This window comes from Sinocyclocheilus anshuiensis, unplaced genomic scaffold (assembly GCF_001515605.1).
Source record: "Sinocyclocheilus anshuiensis isolate Anshui unplaced genomic scaffold, SAMN03320099.WGS_v1.1 scaffold1075, whole genome shotgun sequence".
NCBI classification, from domain to species: domain Eukaryota; kingdom Metazoa; phylum Chordata; class Actinopteri; order Cypriniformes; family Cyprinidae; genus Sinocyclocheilus; species Sinocyclocheilus anshuiensis.
Window position 1 is genome coordinate 1,203,486 of NW_015544163.1, and position 14,398 is coordinate 1,217,883.

Sequence of the window (14,398 nt, forward strand, 5' to 3'; positions counted from 1 at the left end):
CAGCATTTCCAGCAGTATCCAACATTTCTCAATCATGATCTTACTCAGCTAATGTGACTAATAGCTTAACAGCTGTATTCCTTGTTTGCTAGCTACCTATGCACATACAGCATACAATGTTAAAAATGTTCTACATTATGAACCTTAACCCAAAAACCTTTAGCTTCATACACTGTAGATAATTGTGACCCTGCCTGTGGAAACCCAGCTAAAGTTTATTTTTTTAAAACAGTGGATGAGTAATTCACTCCTTGATTTGCTTAATAAAAGCCTCCTTTGAGATCGTTTTGACAGACATGTTTATTGTGCATTTTAAACTTGTTTATTGCTAAGTTTAGTGTGGCAAAATAGAAGCACAGCCGTAATTCGCGTGCAGTGTATCTAGTTGTCATGACAACCTCACGCACTTCCTGCTGCTGCTCTATGTAATCAGAGTGTGAATTTGTAGATTTTCTATAGCAAAACTAAAATGTTTAAAAGTTCAACTGACCAAATCGTCCGGCTCGGTTTGCCCCCCTCGAACTCGAAGACATCTCTAATTTGACAGTTTACCATCTGCTCTCACTCAGTGACTCTAGGCTATGTAGGACGGGACGAAACCATGCAGTGAATGAGGGAAGATAATTTTGCCGGAAATGCAGAAATAAGCCATAATTTTGTTTTATTTGTAACTCTTTGGTAGATACATTTATAATTTCTATTACATTACTACTACTACTGTTACTACTAATTAAACAGATCTCTGGGGGCCCCAAAAGTGCGTAGGCCCTTAGAATCGTCCTAACAAGCAGTGTTTAGCTCCAGCTTGCCACGACACACCTGCCTGGATGTTTCTAGTATGCCTAGTAAGACCTTAATTTGCTGCTTCAGGTGTGTTTAATTAGGGTTGGAGCTAAACTATGCAGGACACCGGCCCTCCAGGACCGAGTTTGGACACCCCTGCTTTAATGGGACATGTTGTCACACATAGGGTAAGTCGCCATAAAGGAACTCTCGTAATAAACAGCATATTAGCCTTTTCAGATAAATGTAAACAGTGAAACAGTTATGAAACACTTCATAAAAATATTGAAACGACAAAAAGTGCCAAAGGGAACAAAATGTCAAAACAGAACTTTAAAAAAATTATAAAAATATAATGATAATAAAAATGTACAGCATATTTTGTCAAAATAAAACCTAGATGTGCATGATTAATGTGAATGGCCCATTTCTACCTCATAATCAAAGATGAGCATGTGTCCTCTGTCTGCTGTTGGCTTATAATTTCACTGCAAATTACTGGATAGAAATATGACACTATGAATAAAAAAATATAATAATAATAAAGTAAAATGTATGACATTCAAATATCTGTCCATGTTCAGAGACTGATGAACGTTTGTGGTTATATGCAAAAGACACTTGGTTCTGAATACTTCATTTTTACAAATTTACAACAAACAAGGCTGAATGATGAATCTAACAGGCACTGTCTTTAGTTGGTGACACCTCACAGTCAAAGGGTCCATTTCACAAAACTCTGCTATTTTCTGTCTTCAAGACAAGATTTTACATTTTGAATTACTGTAGTTATACTTATTCATTCAGTTTTTAGAAAAGAAAATATATATAAAGGCAAAGCATGACTTAATACTGTCACAGTCACCAGCTCAGCCATCAACACACTACATTTCCCATCATCCCCTCTGGCTACCACCTGTGCGCACTCAACAATCACCACACCTGTCTGCCATCAGCCTCATCAGTCCCTCTTCATAAGCCAGCACCAAACACATGTGGTTGCGCTCATCTGTTGCTCCTCGGATTCTGTGCCTTTGGCACTGTACACTTACCTGTTGGATTTACTGGGATGACTTTTGGATCTGTGTGGCTATCCCCACAAGAGAAAAGAAAGGAATGTTACTTCAGTTAAGTGAGCTTTCTGAGATTGTTCATGTTGATGCTTACCAGTTTGAGTTTGCCTTTTTAGTTGTGGAATAAAGAAGCTAATTTCACCCATACAAACCTTGTTCAACTCCTTCCTGTTATGACAGAAGACCAGACCTTACAAAACGGACAACACAGCAGAATGAGCTCCATTTTATTTGATCCTGCCGCATTACTCTATACCCGTACTCAAGATGGCCACCCAATAGAGGAGTATGTAGAGGAGTTTATCGAACTAACTCATCTTGTGCCCTGGAGCGATGGCACACTGAAGACTCTCTTCTGGCTTGGACTCGATGACCATCTTTTGAATCGGGTCCATGCAACAGATACCACATGTTCCCTTATGCCGCAAATTGACCATGTGTTGTGGCTGGGTGGTTCCTCCCTCACCGTTGGGGAGATTGATGAAACCACCATCACCCCTGTTCAAATCTGCTCCAGCTTTCAGCCGAGAACATGCTCCTGAGATAATGCTCTCTATAACCTCTGCCAAGAAAAGGAGGCAGAGAAGAAGTAAGCATTCAGTGTCAACTCCAGCGTGCCCTCCAGAGTCAGCTCCAGCGTACCCCTCAGGGCTCCTTGATATGGCACTTCCTACAGAATTCTCTGCTCCTATCCTCCCTCCAGTGTTCACTTCAGTCCCAGAATCCAGTGATTCTGTTTTAGTCTCAGAGTTCAACCCCCCAGGGAAGGCTGAGTCTGCCAGTACATTTCTGGAGCACAGTGGGGCTTTGTTGTCTCAGTCTCACAAGCGAAGGTTGAGAAGGAGGAGGGCAGCTAAGTCCACCCCGGTGGTCCTGGAGGATCTGACTCCAGGGGTCTCAAGTCCAGTGGTCCTGGGGGACCCGACTCAGGTAGTTCCAAGTCCGTTGGTTCTGGAGGACCCGACTCCAGGGGTCTCAAGTCCAGTGGTCCTGGGGGACCCGACTCGGGTAGTTCCAAGTCCGTTGGTTCTGGAGGACCCGACTCCAGGGGTCTCAAGTCCAGTGGTCCTGGGGGACCTGACTCGGGTAGTTCCAAGTCCGTTGGTTCTGGAGGACCCGACTACAGGGGTCTCAAGTCCAGTGGTCCTGGGGGACCCAACTCGGGTAGTGCCAAGTCCGGTGGTCCTGGAGAACCTGACTCCCGTGATCCCAAGTTCAGTGGTCCCAGAGGTTCCTGGGCAACCCACTCCAGAACAGCCTGCCACAGAGCTGCCTAATCTCACAGCTGCTGCCATAGTCAAAAAGGCTGTTTTCGCCTTTCACCTCATGGCTGTTCTGAGTGCGCGGGCCGCTTCAAAGTCTGCTCCTACTTCCCAAGAACCCGTTCCAGCCTGGGAACCCTCAGAGTCCACTCAAGAGCCTGCTCCAGTCCAGGAGCCAGCCTCAGAGTCCAATCTCGAACCCACGCTAGTCCATGAATCCGCCTCAGAATCCACTCCAGAGCCCGCTCCAGTCCAGGAGCAATCAGAGTCCACTCCACAGTCCAACCTGGATCCCGCGTTCATCACACAGTTAAGCCAGGAGCTTTCTCCAGTTCTTCAATCTGTTACAGAGTCTGTCCCAGTCTATGAATCCATTCCAGTGAATGAAAGCCCACAGATGGCTCCTGTTCCTGAGTCTGGCCCAGAAAGGGCCTCTGTTCCCGAGTCTGGGCCAGAGATAGGGCCGCTGTTCCCGAGTTAGGCCCAGAGAGATTCAATAGACTCTCCGTGTCTATTGATGCTTCTTTTGCTACTGCTACAGAACCTCCAGAGGTGGCGGCATTCACTGCAGAACCTCCATTGGTGGCGGTGTTGTCCACTTCCGCGCCTCTTAAGATGGGGGTGCCCACTTATGAACGCTTTGTCAGTCCTGACGAGGTCATGAGCCAATCATTACCTCTCAGCCCTGCCTGTTACGGTCACTAAGACTGTCTCTGAATCCACTCAGTTCCCTTTCCCGGTCAAAGAGACCACTCCTGAACACTCTATTTGCCCTGTCACGGCTATAGAGACCGTCTGTGTACACTCTGCCTGAATCCTGTCCTGAACTGACCACGGAGGTTGTGCATGAACTTGTGTCCTGTCTCGACCCGGCCGCAGAAGCCGTCTGTGAACTCTATGACTGTTCTGTCATGGTCAAGGAGACCGGTTATGAACTCTCTGCCTATCCTGTTACAGCCGCAGAGGCAGCTGTTAACCTCTCTGTGCTTTTTGTTATAGTTGGATCTGCTCCACCGTGGTGGTCTTCAGCTCTGACCTGGTGGACGTCTGCTCCACCGTGGGAATCTTCAGATCTATCTGCTCTGCTGTGGTGGTCGTCTGCGCCGCCCTGGTGGTCTTCGGCTCCACCTCTCCCATCCTGGTGGTCTTCAGCTTCGCTCTGGTGGTCTTCAGATCCACTTGCTCCACCCTGGTGGTTCCCAACTCCACCTGCTCCGCTCTGGTGGCCTTCGGCCCCGCCGATTCTGCCTTTGCTACCTGCTCCGCCCTGTCTCCCTGCTCCGCCCTGGCTCACTGCTCCACCCTGGCACTCTGCTCTGCCCTGGCTCCCTACTCCGCCGGCTCTGCCTCAGTTCCTTGTTCCTCCACTTCCACATGGACCTGGCCCTCCATCCCTCCCCCTGTTCCGCCTCCACTCCACCTCCCTCCTGGACTAGTCTATTCTGTTTGGAGTGACTGGAAGCCACTCCTTGGTGGGGGGCTCTGTCACAATCTTTAGCTGGAGTGCCCGTAAGCTTCGCTAGAGGGCACTCCATTCCAGACTCTTGTCACTTCACCCCGGACTACATTTCCCATAATCCTTTGCCTAGACTCATCATCAATTGCAATCACCTGTCTCTCATCACCTCATCAGTCTCACACTATAAGAATAGCACACACACATGCTCACATTACTGGTGATTGAATGTTTTCCTAGTCTCCTGTGTGTTCCTTGATTTCATAGTTTTACCTTGCCTTTAGTGTTTTTGACCCTGGACTGTGTCCTTGATTCTGATTGTTTGCTGCCTGTCCTTATCATTGCCTGTTACCTGGATTACTCTTTTGCCTCTGCCTTGGATATAACTATTTGCTGTTACTGGACCCTGCCGGTATGACTACACCTTGTTGAATAAAGCCTGCATTTGGATCACCAACTCCGTTGTCGCCTCCCTCTTTACAGAATTGATAAGTCTTATAATGTATTAACTGTGATTACAATTATTCATGAGATTGTACAATGCATTATAAGGCGCATTAAGGCATAATTAATGCATTACAACTTTTTATAATACATTATACAAAGACTTTAAGTGTTAGCATAGGTTCTTCTTATTCTTTATTCAAAACAATTTAGGTGAAACTTGCTTCATATTTGATATAAATTGCAAAGAAAATATTTGGTCCGTTATGGGCAAACATGCACTGTGAGATCACAGATCTAATTCCACGTTCACTTAATATTTAACTGTGAATGATAAGCTTGCTGTTCTGATGATCTGAGGTCAGTTTTACACACTTTGATTTGGGCTGATCATAAGGAAATATGAGTGATCATATCTGAGTTGCAATAAAAGTTAATAATTAACAGTAGCAGGTAAATAAAAAGACAGGAGCTTGAACTGCAGTAATTTTAAACAGGATATTCAGGAAAAGTCTTGTACTTGTCATGTTTACCACTGTAAACCTTTACAGGTTGAAAGGCTCCTTATTGGCTCTGCGCTCTCTCAGCTGTGCCATCACTAATGCCGAGTTCACACAGCACGATTTTCAAAGTCGTCGGGTCACTGTGGTTTTCACACTGCATGACTATCTGAGGTAGCAGTCAGTCGCTGCTGTGTTCACATTGCACGATGGATTGGCGACAGGAGGTTACACACTGCATGACTTTACAATAGGAAGAATCACCGACAACTCTGTCTGGTCAACAAAGTACGTTTCACAACAAAACACACGTGAGAAGTGATAAGGAAATAACGCGAGAACCCGCGTGCGTCAGCCCGGAGTTCTCGAGCAAGACTGGAATTATTAAAAAATATATACAGTGGTGTGAAAAAGTGTTGGCCCCCTTCCTGATTTCTTATTTTTTTGCATGTTTGTCACACTTTAAATGTTTCAGATCATCAAACAAATTTAAATATTATTCAAAGATAACACAAGTGAACAAAACACGCAGTTTTTAAATGAAGATTTTTATTATTAAGGGAAAACAAAATCCAAAACTACATGGCCCTGTGTGAAGAAGTGTTTGCCCCCCTGTTAAAACTGTGGTTTATCACACCTGAGTTCAATTTCTCTAGCCACACCCAGGCCTGATTACTGCCACACCTGTTCGCAACGAAGAAATCTCTTAAATAGGACCTGCCTGACAAAGTGAAGTAGACCAAAAGATCCTCAAAAGCTAGATATCATGCCGAGATCCAAAGAAATTCAGAAACAAATGAGAAAGAAAGTAATTGAGATCTATAGCTGATTTCCAGCTACAAGGAGAAAAAGAAAAACAGATGGGATATATGCAGGAGGGAGATGCAGGGAACAGGGATTGGGTGTTCTGCAAAGAGAGTTGGAGGTAAATAATTTTGCAGTAACTGTTATGCTGATGTTGTGGCTGGGCAAGCAAATGTTTGTGCTTGTTTCTGTATGATATAATTGTTCATATATCTATTAAAATACTGATATTCTGGTCTATAACTCCTCCCCGAACTTCCCTCTGCCCTGTATCTTGGTCTCTCATTGGCTGTAGGTCATCGCCGATGTAGCTTTCAGTCAGAAATCATCGCACACAGCGTGATTGTGAATCGCCGACAGCTCTAGATATTTAGCATGCCAAATATTTTGCAGGCGTTGGCAACGTGTCGGCGATTCCCTCAGATCGCGTGTTTGATAATTCACACTGCGTGATTGTCACTCGCGTGAACGAGCACCGATTTGCCTCCGATTTCAGGCATTTGTCGGCGAGTGCAAAATTGGGCTAAAATCGTGCAGTGTGAACTCGGCATAAGGCTCCACTGGGATCCTTAAGGCTCCCTCATCCCTCCGGCTCCACCTTGGTCTCTTGTCACCCTGGTTTTGCCACATACTTCCAAGCTGTGCCGCAGCCCTCCACCCCTTTGGCTCCACCGGCATCCTCCTTCCCTCTGGTTCTGCCTTGGTCCTCACTCCTTCCAGTGCCACTCCATTCTGCCAGGCCTCCGTCTTCGCTTGTATTCGAAGTGTCTTTGCTTTTATTCTCTCAGTTTAGCCTTCTTTGTTATTGTAAGCGGCCAAGTCTAGTACTTTAAGCAGCTGAGGGATGCTGGACGGTGCTTGTAAATGGACTTGCACGCTTGGATTACTATTAACTGGAATGTCCACACAAGATGTTAAAATGCTCATTGTTGTCGATTTATTTTACCGTTACTGGTCTTCATTTCCATATAGGCAAGAATCCAAACAAACAGTCAACAAATCCACCTATCCTTTGCCTTTACAACGACTTGCATAGCGTGGTACAAACAGCCTAGCGGTAAAAAAACTGTGTGCACCTTCCCTCCAGCAACACCTGCTACTTAAAGGAAGGTTCCCACCTATATTCTGTGAACAATCACCCAAGAGTGACCCCTACTGGGCATACACGTACATAATTCACAGTAAAGACAAAAATGGCTCTTACCCCTACTGGGCATACACGTACATAATTCAGAGTAAAGACAAAAATGGCTCTTACATACCGGTCCCTAATTGGGATGAATCAACATGCCAATTCCCAACACATAACAAAGAGCCATAAACAAATACAAATAGTGAGCACAATACACACATAATGCTTGTAACAAACCCCTTAACCCATAGACTCATGTAAAAAGCAAAGTTTTGCTACTGGCCTATCAATAACACTTGTCTTAGTTTGTAAGCGAACAGAGCATGCCAGCCCTTTCTTGTCAGGGAATGTTTCCAAAACTCTTCCAAGTGGCCAGGATCCTCGAGGTGCCGTTGGATCCATAATGGTCACAACGTCTCCAGACTTAAGGCTATTTTTAATCTTGTTCCATTTCTGCCTCTCCTGCAGCAACGGTAGGTATTCCCTCACCCATCTCTTCCAAAAAAGGTCTGAAATGTACTGAACCTGTTTCCACCTTCTTTTTATGTATAAGTCATGAACATCGAACAACCCAGAAGATAAGGATGGTTTTCCCTTCAACAACAGAAGATGATTGGGAGTGAGAGCATCAAGATCCATTGGATCGTCAGACAATTTGGTGATTGGTCGATCGTTCAAGATCACCTCCACTTCACACAAGACCGTATGGAAACGGTCATCATCAAGCGTCTGCTGTTGGAGAACTGCAGTGAGGATCTTCCTCAACATGCGGATGACATGCTCCCAAACCCCACCATAATGGGATCCAGCTGGAGGGTTGAAACTCCACTTAACGCCCTTCTGACATAAAACTCCTTGAATCTTAGCCTGATTCAATGATGAAAGTGCCTCCCGAAGTTCCCTCTCTGCTCCTATAAAATTTGTGCCATTATCTGAAAGAAGATGCTCCACTTGCCCTCTTCTACTGATAAATCGGCGCAGAGCATTAATACAGGCATCTGTGTCAAGAGAATTGGCCAGTTCAAGGTGAACAGCTCTACTGGCCAAGCAGGTGAAGATGACACCATAGCGTTTCACTATGCCTCTTCCCTTCTTCACCTCTATTGGTCCAAAATAGTCAACGCCTGTGTTGGTAAACGGCGGATGGTCTGGCAGAATCCTTTCCTTAGGCAGGTAAGCCATCTTCTGCCCCATCATCCTCCTATTATATTTTTTACAGAAGCAACATTCTACTACGATCTTCCTCACAGCTGAGGTTGCACCTGTGATCCAATACCTCCTTCTTAATGCAGACAACATGTGATTACGCCCACTATGGCCAAGCTGTTGATGTAAATCCTTCAATACCGTATGGAAACTGTCATCATCAAGTGTCTGCTGTTGGAGAACGGCAGTGAGGATCTTCCTCAACATGCGGATGACCTGCTCCCAAACCCCACCATAATGGGATCCAGCTGGAGGGTTGAAACTCCACTTAACGCCCTTCTGACATAAAACTCCTTGAATCTTAGCCTGATTCAATGATGAAAGTGCCTCCCGAAGTTCCCTCTCTGCTCCTATAAAATTTGTGCCATTATCTGAAAGAAGATGCTCCACTTGCCCTCTTCTACTGATAAATCGGCGCAGAGCATTAATACAGGCATCTGTGTCAAGAGAATTGGCCAGTTCAAGGTGAACAGCTCTACTGGCCAAGCAGGTGAAGATGACACCATAGCGTTTCACTATGCCTCTTCCCTTCTTCACCTCTATTGGTCCAAAATAGTCAACGCCTGTGTTGGTAAACGGCGGATGGTCTGGCGGAATCCTCTCCTTAGGCAGGTCAGCCACCTTCTGCCCCATCATCCTCCCATTATATCTTTTACAGAAGCAACATTCTGCTACGATCTTCCTCACAGCTGAGGTGGCACCCGTGATCCAATACCTCCTTCTTAATGCAGACAACATGTGATTACGCCCACTATGGCCAAGCTGTTGATGTAAATCCATCAATATGAGGGTAGCCACATGCTGATCTTTAGTGAGGAGCAGCGGATGTTTTGTGTCTTCTGGCAACGAACCCCGTATCAGCCGCCCTCCGACTCTCAGAAGCCCGTTATCCAACCATGGATCCAACTTATAGATGGCACTCCGTTTGCTCACTGTATCCTTTCCAGAAGACAAAGCAGAGATCTCCTCAGGGAATCTTTGCTGTTGGCAATAGCAGATTATAACCATCTCGGCTTCCATAAGATCCTCTGCCAACAAGATTTGTCCTCCTGTTGTACCTTTAGCTATTTGATTCCCTTGCACCAGGGCACTCTGCTTGTTGGCATCAGCAGTATCTGACTCTCTTCTCTTGCAAATCCTTCTCAACAACATCCTCTTTAACTTAAGCAACCAGGCAACTGATACTCGAAGTCTCCTCCAGTCTGAAAAATAAGCCATCAACCTATTTGTACTCTTCAGTGAACATTGAGTATTTACCACATTCACAAAAGCTTCCTTCTTAATCTCAAGGTCATCAAGCCCTACTGCAGTGTCCACCATATTTACAGGCCAATCCTCTTCTGGTTTGTACAGAAACTTGGGTCCTTCTATCCATCTGTTGTTCTTGATAAAATCTCCAGCCCTCCTTCCTCTGGATGCATCGTCAGCTGGATTCTCCTTTGTGCCAACATATCACCACTGTGATGTCTTTGTGGCTTCCCTGATGATGGAGACTCTGTTGGCAACAAAAGTATGAAAATGCTTGTCCTCATTCATGACATACTTGAGCACAGATGTGCTGTCTGTCCAGAAGACTGATTCCTGCAGCTGGAGCCTCAGCTCTTTTTTTAGCATCAGATCAACACGGACAGCAAGAACAGCTGCAGTTAGCTCCAAGCGGGGAACAGTGATGGCCTTTAAAGGTGTTACTCGGTCCTTGCCCATGAGGAAGGAAACATGGATGTCACCGTTGCTATTCTGGATTCTAAGGTAAGTGACTGTGCCATATCCTTGTTCGCTTGCATCTGAAAAATGATGAAGCTGCGCATGTATGTAGGACCCACAAATCATAGGCTTAACGCATATCTCAACCTTGAATTCAGAGAGTGCATTCAGTTCCTTCAACCACTGTGTCCAGCCACGCAAGATGTCATGGGGCACAGTCTCATCCCATCCAACGTACCTCCGGCATAGCTCCTGTAACATGATCTTAGCAGGTTGCACTACTGGTGCCAACAACCCAAGTGGATCGTATACTGAACTGGACACCGACAACATTCCACGTCTTGTGCAGGACTTCTCCTGAATCTCCATTTTGAACTTAAATGAGTCCGTTTCCGCACACCACAACAAACCAAGAGCTCTCTCAACAGGCAAGCTGTCCTTGTCCAGATCCAACTCCTTCCACTCTTTGGCTCGACACTCCTCAGGAAGGTTTTGCAGAACAATGCGCTTATTGCTAATCCATTTTGTCAGAGTAAAACCTCCTTGCTGACAGAGATTGGAAAGGTCTTGAACTAAAGAAACTGCTTCTTCTTCAGATGCCACACTCTTAAGGCAATCATGTACATAAAAATTCTCTTTGAGAGTTTGTACAACCGCCTCATGGAATTCACATTGATGATCATCTGCTGTTTTTCACAAAGCAAAGGCAGCGCAACTTGGAGAGGAGACAGCCCCAAAAAGATGGACAGTCATGCGAAACACTGACACTTCTTTTGTAAAATCTCCATTCTGCCACCACAAGAAACGGAGGAAATCCCGGTCCTCTTCTGCCACCCTAACCTGATGAAACATTGCCTGTATGTCTCCCATGACAGCTACCGACTCCTGCCTAAACCTTAGGAGAACACCAAGCAATGTACTTGTAAAATTGGGACCTTGCAGAAGCACTTGATTTAATGATATTGAACTGATGTGTCTCCTAGTATATGCTGGGAACTCTGTCTAAGTCCGTATATTCCTGCCAAGTCTGCTGACGAACGTCCTGATACGGCACAGAAGATGCCAAAGGAGGATCCACTGCTGATACTTTGTTTTCCATTTTACTACAAACAGCAGATTCAAACACCTCTGCCTCTGGATTCAAAATAATTGAGGATGCTTTCTGCCTTTCCCTTTCCAATTGAGAATGCATATTATAAGAGGCTTTAGAAACACTGTGACTTTCAGAGGCCTGTAAAACTGCAAGTTTAGCAGTAGATTCTGCTAGCATTGCATTCAACTCCAGTTGCTCCTTTTTCCTCTTTATCATCTGCTCTTGCTCCTCCAAAGTATGTTTTTCCTTTAACGCTGCCATACGAGATAAATTGAACAAGATCTTTGAACAAACCTCTGCATTCAGTAGTTTCCAGAATGTTATGTGCAACAGCTCTCCACCCTTCTCGGAGCTTGAAAGGCAATTTAGATATAATGACTCTCATATTGCTTGGCATATCTAACTCCTGAAGGTACTGCAGCTCCTCAGTGACATTGCAACAACCACGCCGAAAGAGAGCATAAGACTTCAAAGCATTGACATCATCCCCGAGCAGTGCAGCCTTATTTGCCTCAGCTATAACTCTGGCAGAAGAAACACTACTGCATGTACTCGCTTTACTTGAACGTTTACTACCAACATTTGAAATACTATCATGTGGATCAACACCATCAACCTTGTCATGCATGACCTCATTTAAATTAGGCCTAACTTCATTTTCAGTACATAATACCCACATTTTGACTTCAGAAATAAAATCATTATTCACAATCATTTTTGCTTTAACCCATATGTCATGTTTTTCCTTCTCACTTTCAGGTAAAATACCCATCAAAGTACCATGAATACCTTTTGCTTCATCACACAAATTTAAAAGATCATCAAAAGCACTTTGTACATCTTTTACATTTCTTTGTTGCATCAAACCTTGCATATTTTTTCTTAAATTAGTAGCTTTAGTTAACAGATTTTCTATCACTCTGCAACCTTTCAACCTTTGCAACAAATGCTTTAGGAGTTAATTTCACAACACGTTTTTCTTTGTCCATTTGAACATCAATGTCATTTAAAACATTCAACTGTGGCGTTTCCATAGGCCTGTGCTCACTTTCAGATGCCTCCATAATCCACAGAAAGTCAAAAGCAGGATCGAAGCGATAATGAAACTAGTTCGCAAAGTTAATTATTTTCTTTAACAACCAATGCATTTGGATTTACGTACCATAATGTGTGCACACAAAGTTAAATGGCCATTCAACAATAAGTAGCGCTACTAAACATACCTCTTCACGTTGGGCGCCAATGTTTGAACAAAGCTCCTCTGCTCACGTTTGTAGAGCATCTCCGGTGTCTTTCGTTGCGCTGATGGATGGTCCGTAACCCAGTAGGTTGCGTGTGTAACCCACAGATGAGAACGCTGCGACGTCCTCTCGTCGTGATTGCAGCTGATCTCGATGTAAATAAAGTCGATGCCAAGCTCTTCCAATAATCCACTTAATTCATTTCAACAAATAATGATGCTCCAACACCGCTAAACACAGCTCCTTTTAGGTCGATAAACAAGTTTTTTGACTAAATGTAAGCGGCCAAGTCTAGTACTTTAAGCAGCTGAGGGATGCTGGACGGTGCTAGTAAATGGACGCGCACGCTTGGATTACTATTAACTGGAATGTCCACACAAGATGTTAAAATGCTCATTGTTGTCGATTTATTTTACCGTTACTGGTCTTCATTTCCATATAGGCAAGAATCCAAACAAACAGTCAACAAATCCACCTATCCTTCACCTTTACAACGACTTGCATAGCGTGGAACAAATAGCAAAACAAAAGTGTTGCGTTTATAATTTTGTTCAGTGTAATTCAAAGTAAAGACAAAAATGGCTCTTACAGTTATGTCATTTTGATGATCAAAGATGAGATTGAAGGGCAAAAATGTTGACTACAGTGGGACCTTAAAAGGTTAGATAGTTATTTAATTATTGTCTAGCAGAAGACACTAGCCAGGTTTAAATCACAGGAGGGGAACGTTATACTAGAACTATTAGATTATGTTATTCTATGACATTAGTGATTATTTCACATATATAATTATCATTAAATCTATTAGGAAACCATGATAAACAGGTGAATGAACACCTGAATGTTCAGAATTTATGAATAAATGTATTTTACTTTCTTTTTTTTTTAGTTTGTCTTACACTTTTTAAATTATTTTTATTAAATCATGTAATATTTCCTGCTGTTATATGGTCATGTTACAACATGCCCCATTTTATTGGTCATGTTGCCACATTTCAATTACATTCTTTCGGGGTAAAAAAAGCATACATGGTATTAATTAAACAAGAGCACATATTTGTACTAGACATTTATTTAATTAATGTGGAAATAAAGACATACTAAGAAAGTCAAAAATTGTCAAGTTGTGCCCCACTCTCCCCAACATATCTACGCTACTGACTATGGATTTTTTTTTTTTTTTAGGAGAGCTGTTGGTTCAGTCAGGGAATCACTGTGTTTCCCTTCATCACATGGATCTATTACTACATGAACACAGAGCTGAGGAAACATTGGCCTCAACACTGTACAACTGCTCTCTGATCAGACAAAACACTCAAGAAACCACATCTGAGCTCTACATCAGCACAACATACAGATGAATAATGAACTTTATTACTGAAGTATTACAGCTACAATTAGTTAAAAAAAACATTACACATGTAAAGAGTTAAAAAGTAGTAGTACATACTACTAAAAAAAACAAACAAGTACAAAACACAGTATAAAACACAGAGCTCACGGTGCAAAACTATTAACAATGAATAACATCATTATACCAGTCGCAGCTTGATCAGTGTTGAAACACGTCATTTTGAGCAGTGACTGTATATTTATTTTTACAGTGCTTTTTACAATCCACGTTGTTCCAAAGCACTTTTGCAGAAAATCATGCTGATTACAGTCTGACTATTGAATCAGGCTGACTTTTCTCCTGATCT